Here is a 12,512-nt window from a genome sequence, read left to right on the forward strand (position 1 = left end):
AGAAAAAGCAATTGAATGATAATGCTTTAAGTGTTTACAGATAAAGACTGACTTAAAGGCTATTTGGCCAGCTGAAAGAATGTTATGTACTGTATGATAACAGCCCAATAAACTTCTATTAAAGGAAGCTTGTGTGTGTTTTTTTTTTAAATCGATGCATTTTTGAGTAGGCTCTTTGGTTAATAAATTCCTTTTGGCTGGATGCATGGCATAGCCAACATTAGGAGACAGGACAAGTTGCACTCAGACTGGAAAAACATCAGTGGAAGGTTGCACATTTCCCTTTTCCTATGCAACAAAATTTTATATGTAGCACAATCAGTGGGTTTTTTTTTGTGGCAGTACTTGCTCGTACTGAGTTCTGGCACCTCAGCAGCCCCAGCAGTGGAATTGGCTGGGGGGTAAGGGGCAGGGAGTTAGCTGTGTACTGGTTCCTCTTCTATTTTTATTTGTTTATTACAAAAAAGGCACTGAGTGAGATAATATCCCCATACATTTCTGAAAGAAGGATGGCAACAAGAATGATTCAAAGGTGACTTAGCTTTTTGTTTGTTTCTTAATAAAACAAAAAACATTTTTGTTTGGTGACTCTGAGAGGTCTCCGGACCACAAAAACTAGCCAATTAACTGTTAATGACAGCCATTGCAGAGCGGCCAGAGATTCCAAAAGGACATGGAGACAAAATTATTCTCTTCCTCCTACAACTAGTCATTCCAAGTGAGAGTAAAAGAATATTGCCAGAATATTAGCTCTCCTACACTAATTATAATAAATGCGGCACCTCAATGTCAGATCCGTAAATCTAACACCACTCATAAAAATTGATGCAATGTATTGTAAGAGGGGAAAAAAAACGTACTACATCGATTTTAAAAAATGTTAAATAAATCATAACTGATTTCTGTAATGTAAATCAAGGAAGACAAAGTAACCTCAAATCACTATTTATTAGAATTATTATAATAATTTTGTAATATATATATTATTTAGTAGTGTGGTTGTATCTAGGAAACTAGGCCCCACTTTACTGGCCAGAGACATATAGGAAACAATTGTTGCCCAAAAGACCTTAAAATCTAAAATGAAAGGCAAGAAGTAGATATGAATGACAGATTGAGGAAGTGTAAGATAATAATAGGAGACAGCTATTACAGTATAATAAGTAGCCTTCACAGCACACAAGTTGCCACACCATTATTTACAGCCATCATGTTATATGTTGACCCCATATTAGCCTGGAAAGTATTAAAGCTAAGGGGCCAATTAACCAGATAGGCCACACCTGAGAGAAATTAGGTAACTGCTGACTGACTCAGCCCAGCTGAGAAGGCATGGATGAGGCTAGTACAAAGCCAAGAAGCTGGCAGCAGACAGAGGCTATAGGGGAGAGGGCTGTAGCTATTTTCTGGGTGTTTAAGGGGGAAAGGGAACCCAGAGAGAGAACAGAAGATCTGGGAATCTAGATGCTGAAGAAAGGGCTTATTCAGAGGTGTGGAGGGAGCAGAAGCCCAAAGGGGGCTGAGCAGGAAAAGGCTCAGGGAAATGACAGCAAGGTGGCATGCTGCTGCTTAGCAGGTCCCTGAGCCAGAACCTTGAATAGAAGGCAGGCCCAGTTTCACTTATGAGCTGCTGGGGAAATAGCACAGTCAGGGCAGAAGAACCAAAGACCTTAGATACTTTGAAACCTCAGAAGGGGGAAAAAAAACTCCCAGTGATCTGGCTAGAGGGCAAAGCCCAAATGAGGGAGTAACACAATCATAAAGAGGAAGTGTGCTGAGTTCTGAGGGTGGGAGGGGCCAATGGTGGGCCATGGCAAGAGCAATGATGGATGGGGACCTCACAGCTGGGCAGAGGTAATCCCCGGAGCAGCAGGGCATCCAAGTTATGAGCACATCCTATTACAGTGTGTTTTAAGAAGAAATGTCTGGTGTTTTTACAGACTTGACAAGGTGCTTCCTTTATGCAAAGAAGCAGATTGGGAAGCATTTTATATAACACCCAAGTCACCTCTTCTTGATAGAAGAGTACACTATTCAAATTATTTGTGGTCTTCACAAATTATTGTTATGTCACAGTAGAAAGGAGAGTGATCCTAAGACATTGGTGTGGATATAACTCAGGGACACTACACCAACATGAGATCAGAATAAGACCCTCACAAGGGTTTTTAACTCCCTTCTGGGCTCTTTTGAACTTTAACATCAAGCGGCATTACTAGTGTTTTTGTACATATCCTGAGTCTCCTCAGTGGTTCCAACGTCCATGCAGATTTGTTACCCTAGTTCATAACTTGCACATGTGAGACCAAATCTGGCCAGAGCATATTAATGCTAATTTTTGCAGGACTCATGTACTCTTGCTTTGTGGGTATTTCCAAATGGATACAAAATCTGAATCCCTTTGCTTGGGCGTGTTGCTCAGTAATACATCTGAAATCATGATTTAGTGGTCTCATCCTCTGAGTTTCTGAACTCCTAGGAGCTGGTGGCTGTCCAGGCACACACCCTCTGTTCTCAGAACAGTTTTCCTGATTGATGATTAACAGTGTGATAAAAGCAAAGAAACATGGATATCCTTGAAACTTTTCTTTCATCAATTAAGTTGAACTGTTACTATCTCTTCCCATCTGTGTATCTTCACTGTGTTTGGAATGAGGTTGTGCACTCTCCAAGTACGTCAAAATAAATGGATAAACTTTCTGCATTCTAAACTTTGTAATTCTTTGACGAATAGTAAGTACAGAAAACACTAAATAAGAAGGCATTATCTTTAGAAAAACTGCTATTGATTAGTGTTCCATAAATACAATGATTTTCAGAAAATAATTTTAGTGGATTGTTTTTATGTGTATGGTGGAATTGCAACATAAGTTTGTACATCACTTGACAGGTAAGGAACCATAGCCTTTGTATTCAGTTGGTGTAAACCAGAGTAGCTTTATTAAAGTCACTCAAACTATGCTGAGATCTGCATGAAAGGAAAGAAGTGAGTTTTAAGGAGGGAATGGACGATGCAGTAAACTTTCATATTTGGCAATCTATTATTTGGAATGTCTAATAACCGGCATTTTAACCATAAGTAAAGTTTAGTTATGTTTTCTGTAAGTACAGTATAGTGAAAGTAAGTACAAATAAATACACTAAGTTTACAGTGTACAATGGTATTGTTGGCAAATAAAGTACTCTTCATACATTTGTTTGTTTCTTAATATCTAATTTTGTTTTTCTTTAGTGTCCTACATTGCTAGGTATACTTCTCTATTATCCAGAATATTTGACTAGCTGGGAACCTCCCAGTCCCTGGGCTGCCAGATATGAGAGAGTTTACTGTATATGATGCTGGGAAGTGAAAATGTGTTCTGACTGCTGGGGAGAGAAGAAGATGGATTGTGATGCTTAGAGTGGGAGAGGAATGGAATGAAATGATAATATTATATGGGCAGAAGCGAAATGGTACAGAACCTTGAAAGTAAGCATAAGAAATCATCCTGTAGGGTAAATTCAGTCCCTGCCTCAAATGCCATGGAGCGTTCCATGTCAGAGAAATACATGGTTTTGCTATGCAAATAGACAGCCCCCATTGGCTGGAAACTGGCCAATGGGAGATGCACAATTGTGCTGGGCCCCATTGTCTGGAAACTGGCCAAAGGGAGCTAAATGATTGTGCTGGGAACACCAACCAAAGCCTCTCTTCTCCCTTGCTCTGGGCTTGCAACGTTCAGAGAGCTGCTCTGAGTAGAGCTTGCAGGAGGCAGAGAGTCTGGCTGAGGCTTTCCTTGGGCTACCCCATATTTTGCTTGCCCTTAAAATAGGTGGATAGAGCAGGTCTAGGGCAGGATTAGAAAGGGATGACTGTGGCACTGAAGAATTCTATGCTGTGTGTGTGTGTGTGTGTGTGTGTATATATATATATATATATATATATATATCTCCCAGCTCTTCATGAAAAGCTGTGCATGGAAGAGCTACAGATTTTTGACTTCCCTGAACAGTCCTACTACCACCGCCGCCGCCACCTGCAGCCATCATAGCAGAGGCAGGAGGGACCTGATAGAAGTGGATAACGGCTTTTTGATTCCCTGCCTCCCCAAGAAATTTGTATCCTGCGTTAGCTGCAGCAGCATGGCAGAGAATGTACAGGTATCTGTGGGAGAAAGGGTTTAATAACCAGTGAAGGCTGCACATGCCAGCAGAGCAAAGGCAGCAGTCAATATAATTTTGATACAGCTGAGTTACTCACTTTTTTTTTTTAAACAAGCTGCTGCGTGGTATCTTGGAGACTAGCACACTTATTAAGCCAGGAGCTTCTGTGAGTAAAACCCACTTCGTCAGATGAGTTGGAGTAGAAACATCTGATAAAGTGGGTTTTATGAATGAAAGTTGACTGTGGCTCCTAGAAGTCCAGAGGAGAGGGGTGTGGGGAGAGGAGGGGAGCAGGGCTGCCCAGCCTGGAAGTGCTTGGTGGGAGGCCATGGCAGTGTGGCTGGCAGGGCTTCCCCCACAGTCCATTGCTGCAGCGGAGGGCTAGGGAAACTGTTTGCAGCTGGGTGCAACTTACCTGGACTAGTGGCTAGCAAGATGGTGAGCCCTGTCTCCAAAGGAGCCCTGCCTTCCTGGTGTGGCTGTCCTTGGTGGTCACTCTGCATTATAGCTGTTCTCTGTGCTCACTGCCCAGATGGTCACTGTGCAGTATCATTGTCCCTCTGATCAGCCTCCTCCCATTCCATGTTTGGGGAAATCATTCTAATTCCAGGCATAACCCATTTTCCTGCCACAATTTTTGACCATGCTTTAAGTTAGAATAAGAGGAAAAGTATACTAACTTTGGTGGTCCTATCTCTTACCAGTTAGGATGTGTTCTTGAGCAGATGGATTTACAGACAGGCACCCAAATATCTAATATACAGGTTGTGTTTAAGGAAGAAGTGACTAAAGACAGGCCCCCTTCTTCTGCAAACACTTAAATGTTAAGAGATCATGCAAGATACATTTGCTTGGATTATTTTACCTTTATCTCTAGCCAAACCAATGAAACAAATTCAGATGAGATGAATCAAATCCTGGGAACAGAGAAGGACAAAGACCTCGTGCTGTTTTGAAGCATATTTCAATTTCTCTCTAGCTTCCTTGTTGCTCCTTAAGGGATGAAGGGGAAATAATTTATTGAGGGGATACACCTGCAGTAAAAATATTAATCCTCCACAGCCCTGCACAGATTGTGGTCAGTTCACAGGCATGTGGAACAAAGACTTTGTCCATTCTTTGCCCCTACATTCCTACTTGCTTTGAAGAAGGCATAAGGAAGCAAGTAGCCCCACTTATTCCTAAATGCTTGGATCTAAGGTGTGACTAGCCCCTGTGAAAATGAGGGAGAGGGCTTCCTTACTAGTGCCTTGTGCATGCATGTAGCTCAAGTTACAAGTGAATCCTAAACTAAATCTGTTGAATATGCAGAGGAATACCAACCTGACTGTACAGATCAGGGTTGTCAACAATCAGTAAATTCATGGAAAGTCCATAAAAATAGGTCCAGTTTAGCTCATCTGTAAAATCTACAAAGAAAAAAAATATTTAGATATCAGGAAAAAAAAAACCTGAGCTTTGAGTGATGCTGAGGAGTCTTTCCCATGGGCAAGTCTACAATGGCTAGGCCTAGGAAGTGTGAGTTGAGAGGGAGCTCTCCAGGCAGAGCCTTGCTCTGACCTGCTGTTGGGGTCTGCTCTTTTCCATTTCCAGCTTTAAATACCTCTTCAGTGTCACTAGCATCAGCATGGCAGAAACTTTTGGTGGACATGCGCGCAGCACACACCTTTGCTGGACTCCCCATGGCTGTAGGAGATGGGATACAGTGGACTGGGGGGTTGCAACCTCCCGTAGGCGCCCTGCAAGTACGTCACAGCAGGATGGTCACTTAACTATAAGAAATAAACAGTCCACTCTTATGCTAGGATTATTGATGGTCAAAAATTGACCTGGAAAAATTATTAAAGTGTTGGTTGATAGTGTGGCTGCTGCAATGTATGATCACAAAGTTGGAGAACGTGAAGGATGCTGATGTGGCTAGTGAGTAGGTTAAGCTGGCACCATAACATTACGCTTGTGGTATATGAATAAAAACACCGATTATTTTTTCAATTTTGTTGTTTGGAGCCATCTTTATATTATGTAAGAATGTGTCTGCTTGTCTGTGATTTTCTCCTATACTCTTCATAAAAATCACTTTCAGCTGTTGGCAACCCTGGTACATGTGCATACAAGTTTTTGTATCTGTACAGCCACTTCCTTCTTTATTTGTGTAACTCTAATCTCAGAGCCAGGGAACCAAGATTTTTGCTATAATAAAGTTTTTAACTTTTTGAGCAGTCTTCATGCCCAAATGAATTAACGTCCTTCCTGACATTCAGAATGTATCACACACTTCCTTGACAATCTACCAACCCAGCACTTCACAGTATTTAAGTAATTATAAATCCACTACTCCCAGGTTTTTGTATTGGCCTGAGAAAGGACATAGCTATTTTTTAATATCGCTTCAGGAGGCCTGTTTTCATATTTTAATTAAGTTCTTTGGTTGTTCTCTTAAGAAATGACTCATCAGCATGAAAGACAAGGGAGGGAAAAGAATTACATATTGACAACAATGCAAAGCACATTCAGTTTCAGCAGCGAAATAGAAGCAGCTTCAAAAGTGTACAACAGAAAACAAAGGTTAGAAAATTACAGTGCAATAATCACTGCCTCTGAAGCCAATGACAATGTGTAGAGGATTATTTACCTCTGTGACTAATAAGAGTGGGAATATCTTTTCACAAATCAGGTGATAGTGATAAAGAAGGTAATCTTTGTCACTGAGAGCAGCTTAGAAGTATAACGATTGTTGCCACTGAGAGCAGTGTTGAGGAACTCAGATACCGCAACGATGGATACTACAAATATTAGGTTAAGCAATAAGAAAAGTGATCCCTTCCAGGAAGGTGATTATGAAAAACCTTTAAGATGCCACACTAGTGAAGCTGCTAGGAAAGACAGAACTTGAGTCCTTATACTAGAATGAATGGGAGACAAGTTTAGGATTAGACTGCACCTTGCATTATAAAAAAGGAAATTCATAAACTGAACCTATTTGAGCTGCTGAAAAAGTTTGAACTGATTCTGCACAGAGGCCAGGTTGCACCCATTTTAATGACTTGATTCTTTGCTATAATAAATGTGATCCACCCTGAACACTCTGGGCAGGTTGGTCACGTCTACACAAGCAGCTTCTGTTCACAAAACTAGGTTTTTGTCAACAAAATTTGCATGCGTCTTCACAGTTAAAGCGCTCTGTTGACAAAACTCAGCTGTTCAGTTGGCAGCGTTATCCCTGTTCCTGATCAGGTGTAGTGCCTCTGTTGACACTGTTTTGTTGACAGAGTGCCTGCATAGACACTTCTGTCGATAGAGAGGGCTTCCAGTTCCCCAAGCAGCCCTGTTTGCAGAGCTTCCAGTCAGCCATTCTATCGAGAGAAGGCAGGGCAGTCTGGCTGTTCTCTGTCAACAGAGCAATCTGCTTTTGTGTGCAGATGCTATCCATCCGCAGGAGTTTTGCAGGGATTTATCCATTGAGTGTGACCTCTATCGACAGAAGGTGCCTGTGTAGATGTAGCTGTTGAGTACAGTATACCCTCAAGTTATGTGGGGGTTGCATTTCTGTTCTTCCCCCGCCCCAAGTAACTTGAATTTTCATGCAAGTTGAGGGGAGAAGGGAACCATGCTTGCAGGAGCCGGGAAACTGACCAGCCCAGCAGGACTGGTCAGTGTCCTGGCTCCCAGAGTGGCAGAGAGCCAGGAACCAGGGGACAGCCTGGTTCCCATCTCCCCACTGATTGCTGCCTGGTTCCCAGCTCCCTGCCACTCCAGAGACCAGGAAAACACTGCTGTCAGGGCCAGCAGTCTGATTCGCAGCTGCCCTCTCTGACAGGAGTGGTTTTCTGCTGCTGTCAGGGGTAGCAGTCACGTTAACCTGAGACACACACAACTTGATTGCACATATCTCGAGGGTTTATTTTATCAGTCTTTGTTGGTTCAGAGACTACACACCACATGCCCTATGCAAAGCCTGCTGAAGTCAGTGGAAAACCTCCAAATTTCTTCAGTGGGATTTGGATTCAGGCCCATGTTTGGACCATGCAAAAGCAGCACAAGATGTACAGAATGATTGTTGATTACCACAGGTGCTTCAGTAATCAGTGGCTGTTTCCTAAAGGGAAAGAACGGGACCCAAAGGAAGGCTTTAATTACTCTGAAGAGCTATGATATTATGATATGTGATTATGAAGGTGTTAGAGCTACTAGCATTAAAATACATTTTAACTAATATTAAGGGTTTCAATTAAATCTGTAAATGACAGTCAGTTGAGAATTACATCTGACAATCTGGACTAATGGTCTGATTTTAATTCACACAAAATACATAAAAAAGTGAATGCCAACTGTGCAGTTTGCACATGAGAAAAACTCGTATTGGAACAAATGCTGTTCTCATACTCTGGTGCACCCAAGAGCAGAATTTGGCCTAATGACTTAGGGAGTGTGTTCACTTTCATGCAGTGTTAGCTCCCAAACAGCAATTTATCTTAACTGGCACAGTTGAACTTTGTTTCTTTATGTAACACTGTTTTCACAAGAGGCTGAAAAAAAATTTAAATTCCACATGGTTAAGAACTTCCTGATTAATAATTATCCATACTCAGTTTACCCTCCCTGAAATAATTTGAAAGTTTCTTAAAAATGTTCACAAATTAAAGAGAGATTCCTCACCTGATGGACTCAAAGGGAATCTTTAGAGTAATGGGTTGTAGTTTATAGTCAGATGATTTAACAAACAATATTTGTTGTTGTGGAGATTGTACACACAATAGGTCATAATGATCAGGATGGTGCTGTTAGTCGATTGTGTCAAAACTTCATTGGGGATTTTTTTAGTTTGTTGATTGCTGATCAAATGGCTCCTTTGAATTAAAGAAAAATGAACTGAATTGATATTTTAAATTGGAATTATAAATTAAATTGTAAAGGAAACAATGACTGACCCTTAACTATAACTGCATGGATGATACTACTATTAATACAGAAGTACAAAACAAGACAGCACTTAGGTGATGATGACTGTTCAAGTGCAGAGAAACTCATTAAAATGACCTAAAGGAAGATAGATATAGATAACTTCAACATCTTTTTTTCCCCCGTCTGCAACTACTTATTACTACATAATACTCAGTACCAACCTGAAGCGATTCAGAAAATCTGAAAGAAGTATGATCTATTATTGCAGCCAGTGGCATCAATGGGGTACATATACATGTCTTCTGGATCTTATCTTAAGTGGTATTGAGACACTCCCCATGGATGTAAACAATTTGATATCAACTAATATATCACAAATTACTGGAGTAAATAATCATACTTAATGCTTTATTTTGGGTTGCTCTATTACTAAATAACAATTATGGAATTATTTGCACACAAAGTAGCATGTTGTCATAGAATCGCCGCATGAATGAGAACAAGGTCCCATAAAGTACAAAAATCAGTCAAGTCATGAGATAAGAATCACATTTGTGCATGCACATTTTCTAACTCACCATCGTGCAATCTGTTGCATGTTGGTGGATCTCTGCACCCATGTGGCACTCCTCTGATAACAACGGGACTTCAAACACTGACTCCTTGCAAAAAAGTGACAATTTCACTTCCTCGACTGTAAAGTGATAAGTAACCCAGGGTAGTGAGTGTCCCTCCCTCATCTCAGTGGGCTTCAAGACTGTCATAGACAAGAAAGTCTCCTGGGATAGAGTACTATTGCTAACTGCACTTGTGTACCTAGAACTCGTGGGGTGTGCCAATTGCACCACAGATGTGCTTCAAAAGGAAGCAGAGAGAGTACATTACAGCTATGCTTCAAATGGATGCAGAGGGCTCTTAGTGCACGGCTCTTACAGTCAATCTGTTGTGCAATCAGTATGCACCTCACTTCTGGTGCCCTTGCCTCATTTGAATGTCACTTTCATAATAACAATAGGGGAAAAAAAAACCTATGAAGATAGAAACCAACAGAATCTGGAAACCCCATGTTTGGGCAACAATAAACAAAATGTTTCACGGAACACACATAGAACCCTAATAGGCTGCAATGTAGATCAAGGTATGCACTGTCGGCTGCTTTTGTACTCTTATAATTTCACAATCACTTTTTAAATGAATCAAGCCTATTAGTTTTGACAAAGTAAAAACAGTTTAGTGGAATATTACGTATAGACTGTCTAGGCCATGTCTGGGACATGGGAGAGGCTAGAACCTAGAGCCATTTTGCAATGTGTTATCTTAAACATTAAAGGTGAAGCTTTAAATACTTACTCTGCACTGATATCTATTGTTTGAGTATTAATGGCAAGTGGGCTTTATAAAATGTGTGGGAATAAAGTGGATTATCCTGAGGATTAAAAAGTGCTGGTTTTGAAGGATATAATGGATGAAATATTTCACAGAATATTTCAAGTTTATCTCCAACATTTTTTCAAGTGCCTTTAGAGAACTCTTCAACATAAAATATGTTGTTCCCTGGTTGAGTAACCAATCCTGAACTACAATATCGTGTAATGATACTTATACCTCTTTAATCAATTTTGTAAAATACTTAAGCTTTGATGCTAAGATATACACTCCTATAGTCAACTAGCTCTTGAATCACACTCAAATGGCATATTATCAAAGCTGAGTGCTTTCCATAAGAGCATAGCTTGAAAAAGGAAGGCCAACTGAGTGTGACATTGACTCTAAGTGGAAGTACACATTAAGAACATAAATGGTCAGAAATCTCCATTTAAGACTCAGTTATGGGACACAACTGTTTCTAAATATTTTGGAGTTTTATGGGAGATTTTACTATCTATTATCCAACTTGCTCAGGTTGCAACTGGCATAAAAGTGGAAAATTGAACTTTGGCTCTGGCCATGTAATATGATCCCAATTATTACCAGGGATCATGCCTGAAGATCCAGTTCCAGGCTGTTGGCTTTCTTTAAGAACATAAAGAGGTGACTCCTATTCATAGAGCCCTGTGTTGACACAAAATTTGTACCTACATCAAATTTGCAAATATCTGCAGATCTATAGCAGATATTCATGGATTTGTAGCTGCTAACCAGTTAGAATCTCTCAGGTCTTCATTTGTCATCTTTCCTGTGTATGATTTTGTGCATTTCTTGAGTCACTCATTTATTTCCTCAGCTTGTGAGTATGACACAGTGAGTTTCTTCTGTAGGCCAGATAGCAACTGACAGATCTGCTCTCCTCCTTCCTTAGACAGTACCTTGCTAAGGAGACTCTGGGACTGGCAGGGCTTTTTTTCCATGTTGACCCCTGGGATGGAAATGTAATGGCTGCAGCAGGTTCCCTCTTTGGGAAAGGGAGCTCAGGCCTCAGTCCCTGCTGCTGGGGTAAGGAGTAGAGCTGAGGACAGAACCGGTCCTCTATTCCCCTGCGGTGGAGGAAGGAGTGGGGAACTTAAGCGTGGCCCCCTGTCCCAGAGCAGGACGGGAAGGAATGGAGAACTCGGCAAGCGCTGGCAGGGGCGCTCAGGGAGTGTGGAGTTCTCTGTCGCCTGGCGGAGGGTTGGGAGGCGGAGTTGAGGGAGCCCGGAGTCCCTTATCCCCTTGTAGTGCGGGGAGCTCAGGGAGTGGGCGGGTCTCCTCTCCCCGTGCCCTGTGGGGCGCAGTTGAGGGGCTCCCTGTCGTCTTGCAGTGCTGGGAAGCTCAGGGAGATTGCGGAGCGGAGGGGTCCCGTCCCCTTGGCTGGATCGGGACGGGGGAGACCCCTGTCCCCTTCCTCTCGGAGGGCGGCTCTTGTCACCCCTCCGGTCCGTCCCCTGCGGGCCTGAGAACCCGCTTCGCGCCCCGCCGGCTGTCACGTGCGTCGGCCGCGCCCAGCCTCAGCGCCGCTGTTCCCGCTCACCGCGGAGCGCGCCGGGCCGGCCCTGGAGGTCTGGGCTGGAACCCGCAGGGTGAGGGCCCCCCAGCAGGCCCGGACTCCCCGCGCGGTGGCTTCTGGAGGGAGGGGCTGTGCAGCGCCGGGGGTTCGTGGGAGCTGGGTCATGGGGGTGGGTTTGGGAGCTGGTGGGGCAGGCAGGGGGCGAGGAGTAGGGCGGGCAGGGGGGGTTTCCTGGAGAGTAGCCCAGGGTGGATTGGGGGAGGGGTAATATCATGGGGGGGTGAAATTGGGGATGGGCGCTTGGGGGTGCCGTCACGGTGACGAAGAGGTTGGGAGGTAGCAGGGGTGCTGGAACAATTGTTGTTCTGGGATTGCTGAGACCTGCTGATTCAAACAATAAAAGACAATGGAAACCACTCCAAGCACTCCCCTGCACCCCTAGTTCCAGCGCCCATGGGTGGCAGATGGGGGGAGCTGTTGCAGAGGTAGAGGCTGTGAAGAAAGGACAGGTTTGGAGGGATTGTGGGGAAGGTTTTCCTAGTTT

Source organism: Carettochelys insculpta, chromosome 17 (assembly GCF_033958435.1).
Source record: "Carettochelys insculpta isolate YL-2023 chromosome 17, ASM3395843v1, whole genome shotgun sequence".
Classification (NCBI taxonomy): domain Eukaryota; kingdom Metazoa; phylum Chordata; order Testudines; family Carettochelyidae; genus Carettochelys; species Carettochelys insculpta.